This window comes from Borostomias antarcticus, assembly GCF_949987555.1.
Source record: "Borostomias antarcticus genome assembly, chromosome: 2".
NCBI lineage: Eukaryota > Metazoa > Chordata > Actinopteri > Stomiiformes > Stomiidae > Borostomias > Borostomias antarcticus.
Window position 1 is genome coordinate 4,609,377 of NC_140235.1, and position 7,500 is coordinate 4,616,876.

General features: G+C 50.3%; 1 protein-coding gene across 1 annotated transcript in view; it reads right to left on the bottom strand.

Moving 5' to 3' along the window:
- akt3a (v-akt murine thymoma viral oncogene homolog 3a) overlaps window positions 1-7,500 on the bottom strand; it is a gene marked incomplete at both ends in the record, with an annotated part of 60,892 nt that overhangs the window by 17,034 nt on the left and 36,358 nt on the right. The window lies entirely within an intron of this gene.

Here is a 7,500-nt window from a genome sequence, read left to right on the forward strand (position 1 = left end):
AGGGAGGGACTTGATGAATACAGATGAATACAGTACTATAACTACAGTAGACGTGGACTGCTACTGGCCGATACTGGCTCTTAAGTACTAGCAGGTGATAGAAAGTGCTAAAATCCCACAAGTATATCACACACGTATCCTAATATCACACACACACACACACACACACACACACACACACACACACACGCACACGCACACACAAATCCATCCAATATCCAGGCTGCATGATTACTAGGATAAATATGACAACAACATGTTTACAATCTCAGAGCTCATCTGCTCCCTCTCTGTCTGTCAATTAACTCATCTGCCTGCCTGTCTCTCTCTCTCTACCTCTCTCTCTCTCCCTCTCCCCCTCCCTCTCTCTACCTCTCTCTCTCTACCTCTCTCTCTACCTCTCTCTCTCTACCTCTCTCTCTCTCTACCTCTCTCCCTCTCTCCATCTCTCTCTACCTCTCCCCCTCCCTCTCTCTACCTCTCTCTCTCTACCTCTCTCTCTACCTCTCTCTCTCTACCTCTCTCTCTCTCTACCTCTCTCCCTCTCTCCATCTCTCTCTCCCTCTCCCCCTCCCTCTCTCTACCTCTCTCTCTCTACAGTACCTCTCTCTCTCTCTCTCTCTCTCTCTCTCTCTACCTCTCTCTCTCTCTCTCTACCTCTCTCTCTCTCTACCTCTCTCCCTCTCTACCTCTCTCTCTCTACCTCTCCACATCTCTCTCTACCTCTCTCTCCCTCTCTACCTCTCTCCCTCTCTCTCTCTCCCTCTCTACCTCTCCACATCTCTCTCTACCTCTCTCCCTCTCTACCTCTCTCTCTACCTTTCCACATCTCTCTCTACCTCTCTCTCTACCTCTCCACCTACCTCTCTACCTCTCTCTCTACCTCTCTCTCTACCTCTCCACCTCCCTCCCTCCTTCCCTCCCTCTTCGCCTCCCTCTCTACCTCTCTCCCTCTCTTTCTATGTTGATTGTATTGTCGTTGTTTGCTGTCCTGTTGATGTGTTTGTTTGTTTTTCTTTGATCTTCCCTTGTGATGTATCTTGTGTTCAGTGTTTTCTCTACCCTAGAGGACCATGATGGTAATAAGCCTCAGGGCTCTGTTGGGTTCTTTTAAATCCTGTGATTTTTCACTATGTGTGTATCTAACGAGTGTGTGTGCTCGTTTTGAATCACCGAATAAAGACAATCAATTGAAAACTCTGCCTCCCTCTCTCCCTGTCTGTCTCTCTCTCTCCCTCCCTCTCTCCCTCCCTCTCTCCCTCTCTCTCTCTCCCTCTCTCCCTGTCTTTCTTTCTCTCTCACTCCCTCTCTCTCTCACTCCCTCTCTCTCTCCCTCTCTCTCTCTCTCTCCCTCTCTCCCTGTCTCCCTCCCTCTCTCCCTGTCTGTCTCTCTCTCTCCCTCTCTCCCTCTCTGCCTCCCTCTCTCCCTGTCTGTCTCTCTCTCTCCCTCCCTCTCTCCCTCTCTCTCTCTCTCCGTCTCTCCCTGTCTCCCTCCCTCTCTCCCTGTCTGCCTCTCTCTCTCCCTCCCTCTCTCCCTGTCTCCCTCTCTCCCTCCCTCTCCCTCTCTCCCTGTCTCCCTCATCTCTGCGGCGCCCTCTGGGGTCTGTGTGTGTGTGGGGGGCTGGGGGGGTGCAGACACCTGCAGCCCCCCTTCCCACTCGAGAGGCGACCAACAACATCATCTGCTAAGCAGCCGGCGTGGCGGCGCATTAACAGACTGAACGTCTGGTGCAGCTGCCGGCCGCTGGACACCGCGCAGCATAACTCAACACAACACACTACATCAGACCCACACCGGTGGAGCGGACGTTTGGCTACAACCCAGGAGACGACAGACTGGAGGACGCCTCACATCCGCTTCCAATACAGTACAGCGTCTTCAGCCACACCTCATTATACAACGGGTAGTTCCCACCTCGCAATCTGATTGGTTAAGAGTCGTTGTTTATTCACGATATACCACGGGCAAAGCCTCATTGCCGTTCTATGCCTCATTGCCGTTCTATGTGAAATGTTAGTTATTAGGCCTACTGCCCGTAAAAAGGTTAGTTCCATTGTGTAACCGTCTGTTGGTTACATTACGGTTTCTCCTCAAGAAAAATGGAAACATTCAACGTCTTGTGCCTATGGCGGCAGCACAACCCGTGGTACAGTATAGCCTATTGGTCATATACCACAACCCTCGATTGAGTTATTGCTTCAATATCACTGTGGATGGGGGGTAGGGAGCACTACATGGTCACTATGGAGTCGGGGTATGGTCAAAACACAGTCCCATTTAGTCTCATGAGAGTCTGAATGTTTCTTGGTCTAACGGTAGAAGCTCAGCCTTGGCTAACAGAAGTGAATCCCACTAGCAGAACAACTGTGGTGCTTTGACCATACAGGTTGAGTTTGAGGTGCGGTCAGTATAGGGTCACGGGTCCAGTCTGTTCCAGTCATGCTGATTATTTACTTTCTAATGAGAGACAAGGCAGAAGAATCATGTTTACTAATTCTAACTACTAACTAATTCTTACTGCTGTTCAATCTCTCATAATTAGCCTGCCATTCCTACAGATGGACAGGCCCACACAGACGCACATTTTGCACAACTCACACACACACACACACTGTATTAAATAAACACACACACACACTCCACCGCCGACTTGCACACCGACACATGCCTCGGTGACAGCTCTGAGCACCTTTTTTTCGCTGGAACATTAAATAAACAACATGTTCTATTTGTAACATCCACTTCAAGCATAATGACAGCAGCTTCTCTTAATTAGCACGTCAGACAAAAACACCTGTTCATGTTAATTTGAGGAGACAAGGGTCTCTGCCGGAGTGGCGGCAGGGGGGGGGGGGGGGGTCGGGCGCGGGGGGTGTAGCAGCTGATGGCGGGTTGCCGTGGGGACAGGCAAACAGACAGGAGATGCCCTCGGCGCAGACAGGGCCGTCACAGGATCCTTAAATCACACGTTGGTGGTACAGAAATAAATTACCGCTGTGATCATACACACACACACACACACACACACACATACTGTACACACCCACACACACACACACACACATACTGTACACACACACACCACATACTGGGGGGGTGGGTGGGGGGGTAAAGTAAATTATTTATATGCAATAATTAATTGCGTAAAGTTTCTGCAAGTAGATATTAGTTTCTTAATTTGTTTAATTATTCCAACTTGTATGACTGAGTACAAGCCAGAAGTTAACAGAGATAATGCTACAGTAGCTAGCCTAGAATGCTACAGTAGCTAACCTAGAATGCTACAGTAGCTAGCCTAGAATGCTACAGTAGCTAGCCTAGAATGCTACAGTAGCTAGCCTACACTTTGGAGACTGCGGTAGCGTTTAGCTAGCTAGCTCAGGCTGACCAGGCAGATGCCTACATGAGGGGCAGCCAGAGGTGGAACAGAAGGATATAGCCATGGACAGAGAGATGGATGAAGAGATGGGGAGAGATCCAAGTCTCGACTAGTCCAATCAGGTTCTGTCAAACCATCAGCTCTTGGCTCGGCTGGTAATGACTGTACATATCGACTGGGCTGTGCTGAGTGTAAGCTGTCTCTAGTTTGGAACGCCAGAGAGAACAGCCCGTCTCCAAAATAACCACACACACACACACACACACACCAAAGAGAACAAACCAGAAGGACACACACACACACACACGTGCGCGAGCTGAACGGAGACAGGAGACCAAACGTGTCTTCAGCACCACGGAGACGTCCTGTAGGTCCAACTTCAGATTGCGGTGAGAGATAAACGACTTAGACAGTCGAAAGTGGGGTTTGGGTCACCCAGCCTGCCTCAGCTGTGACACGCAACCGTTCCAATTGGACAATTAAAAGCAGCATACTGCATGGCAGCACATTACTGGTCCAGATTGAAATGTTCATTTGTGAGGAGGCAGATATGGGCAGGTGGTGACGGGAGCAGCCTGGGACTTGGACCGGACTACAGATAGAGACAGACAGGTAGAGAGAGAGAGTGTGAGAGAGAGAGAGAGAGAGAGAGAGAGAGAGAGAGAGAGAGAGAGAAAGAGAGAGAGAGAGAGAGAGAGTGAGAGAAAGAGAGATGGGCAGGTAGATAGAGAGTGAGAGAGAGTGAGAGAGAGAGTGAGAGAGAGAGAGAGAAAGAGAGAGGGGCAGGTAGAGAGAGAGTGAGAGAGAGAGTGAGAGAGAGAAAGAGAAAGAGAGATGGGCAGGTAGATAGAGAGAGAGAGGGAGGGAGAGAAAGACAAAGAAACAGAGGTAGAGAGAGAGAGAGAGAGAGAGAGAAACAGAGGGAGAGAAAGGGACAGACAATAGACAGACAGATGGGCAGACAGGTAGACAGCAAGAGAGACAGACAGACAGATAGAGAGACAAAAGGACAGACAGCAGAGAGAGAGAGACCGGCTGACAGACAGACAGACAGACAGACAGACACAAAGGCCTAAAGAGCTACTACGCATTACCAAAGTATGGTTCCAAATCACTTCATCTACAGAGCTATTCAGAAAACCTCCATCTCGTTCATTTAGAACCTGGGCGTGTCTCCGGAGACCTGTAGAACACTCACACCTCCGTCTTCCCACTCACCCATTGTACCAGATCGGTTTTTTTTAGATGGAGGGGGTGTTCTAAACTAAACAGCCATTCGTTAATCAGCCCGAACAGGGATTTAATTTAATGCTTTGGCCGGAGCCGCTCTGGTTTGCAGATGGCTTAAAGATGGGCTTGTCATGGGTACCCTGGGACCGAGGCCCTTCCACGTTCCAGCACACACACACACACGCGCGCGCACACACACACACACACACACACGCCGCCTGCGCGCTCCAGACTGCACCAGCGTGCACGCGTGCCTGCCGGCCGGACCGCCTGGGCAGTGGGCACCGGCCAGAGACGGACGCTATCGCTGGCCTGGCCTCGGCACCCGAACGCGGGCACAGACACGAGACGCAGCAGCCCGGGGAGGGATGGAGGAACGGAGGGATGGACAGAGAGAGAGAGAGAGAGAGAGAGAGAGAGAGAGAGAAGGAATCGGAGGTAAGGAATAGAAATGACAAAGAAAGAGAGACAAAGGGTGAGAGAGAGAGAGAGAAGAGAGAGAGAGAGAGAGAGAGAGAACTGGCAGCTGTCTGTCTCTCTAACCATGTAGCAGCTTGCTGCGGCTGGAGCCACTTTGTCAGTTTGGCTGAGTGGTTAACTAGGGAGGAGACTGGCTGAGTGGTTAACTAGGGAGGAGACTGGCTGGTTAACTAGGGAGGAGACTGGCTGGTTAACTAGGGAGGAGACTGGCTGAGTGGTTAACTAGGGAGGAGACTGGCTGAGTGGTTAACTAGGGAGGAGACTGGCTGGTTAACTAGGGAGGAGACTGGCTGAGTGGTTAACTAGGGAGGAGACTGGCTGAGTGGTTAACTAGGGAGGAGACTGGCTGAGTGGTTAACTAGGGAGGAGACTGGCTGAGTGGTTAACTAGAGAGGAGATTGGCTGAGTGGTTAACTAGGGAGGAGACTGGCTGGTTAACTAGGGAGGAGACTGGCTGAGTGGTTAACTAGGGAGGAGACTGGCTGAGTGGTTAACTAGGGAGGAGACTGGCTGAGTGGTTAACTAGGGAGGAGACTGGCTGAGTGGTTAACTAGGGAGGAGACTGGCTGGTTAACTAGGGAGGAGACTGGCTGAGTGGTTAACTAGGGAGGAGACTGGCTGAGTGGTTAACTAGGGAGGAGACTGGCTGAGTGGTTAACTAGGGAGGAGACTGGCTGAGTGGTTAACTAGGGAGGAGACTGGCTGAGTGGTTAACTAGGGAGGAGACTGGCTGAGTGGTTAACTAGGGAGGAGACTGGCTGAGTGGTTAACTAGGGAGGAGACTGGCTGGTTAACTAGGGAGGAGACTGGCTGAGTGGTTAACTAGGGAGGAGACTGGCTGAGTGGTTAACTAGGGAGGAGACTGGTTGTCACACGAGGCAAAGAAGCCACCGAGTAGAGGAGTAGTGTCCTGTATGCGCAGAGTAGAGTAGAGTAGAGTAGAGTAGAGTAGAGAAGAGAAGAGAAGAGAAGAGAAGAGAAGAGAAGAGAAGAGAAGAGAAGAGAAGAGAAGAGAAGAGAAGAGAAGAGAAGAGAAGAGTAGAATAGAATAGAATAGAATAAAATAGAGTAGAGTAGAGTAGAGTAGGGTAGGGTAGGGTAGGGTAGAGTAGAGTAGAGTACAGTACAGTACAGTAGAGTAGAGTAGAGTAGAACAGAGTAGAGTAGAGTAGAGTAGAGTAGAGTAGAGTAGAGTAGAGTAGAGTAGAGCAGAGTAGAGTAGAGTAGAGTAGTGTAGAGTAGAGTAGAGTAGAGTAGGGTAGGGTAGTGTAGAGTAGAGTAGAGTAGTGTAGAGTAGAGCAGAGCAGAGCAGAGCAGAGTAGAGTAGTGTAGAGTAGAATAGAGTAGAGTAGAGTAGAGCAGAGCAGAGTAGAGTAGAGTAGAGTAGAGTAGAGCAGAGCAGAGCAGAGCAGAGCAGAGTAGGGTAAAGTAGAGTAGAGTACAGTAGAGTAAAGTAGGGTAGAGTAGAGTAGAGTAGAGTAGAGTAGAGTAGAGTAGAGTAGAGTAGAGCAGAGTAGGGTAAAGTAGAGTAGAGAAGAGAAGAGAAGAGTAGAGTACAGTAGAGTAAAGTAGGGTAGAGTAGAGTAGAGTAGAGTAGAGTAGAGTAGAGTAGAGTAGAGTAGGGTAGAGTAGAGTAGAGTAGAGCAGAGCAGAGTAGAGCAGAGCAGAGCAGAGCAGAGCAGAGTAGAGTAGAGTAGAGTAGAGTACAGTACAGTACAGTACAGTACAGTAGAGTAGAGTACAGTAGAGTAGGGAATGGCAGAGTGGTGTGAAGCGCTCCTGTGGATCCTGAGTGTAGTAAAGCCATGCAGATTGTCTGTGTTTGAGGCCTGAGAGCCTTAGAGAAGCTGATCCCCTTAGAGATGAAGGTCAAATCACCCTTTGTGTGTTTGTGAGTGTTCGCGTGTGTGTGTGTGTGTGTGTGTGTGTGTGTGTGTGTGTGTGTGTGTGTGTGTGTGTGCATGCGTTTGTGAGTGTGGAGTGTCCGGCTCCATCTGCAGCCCCAGACTCAACAGTACTAGAGGAGCTGGAGGTGGGGATGGTGGGGGGGTGTTGCCACAACATCAGCCAGGTAACCCCAGGGCAAGGTCAGGGGGCGGGGCTGGGCGGGGCTTAGAGCAGGAGGGGAGGCGGACAGAACGGGCGGCATGCGTGTTTGGAAGAGCGAATTTCGTGACAGTCGCTTGGAAGTGTGTGTTTGTGTGTGTGTGTGTGTGTGTGTGTTGTGCTCTAACCGCAGGCCTCTCAGACGTCTTAGTTGAGCTTGCTAAAGACCAAATCCAATTAGGCTGTCTTAGAGTCGTTAACAGGCTGGTGGGGGTTTTGGCAGGGGGGGGTGTTGGCGGTCCGCCTGCCGTTCCTTCTGCATTTATACCCTTTTAAAACATCTCTTCCGATGTGCCAGAGATCA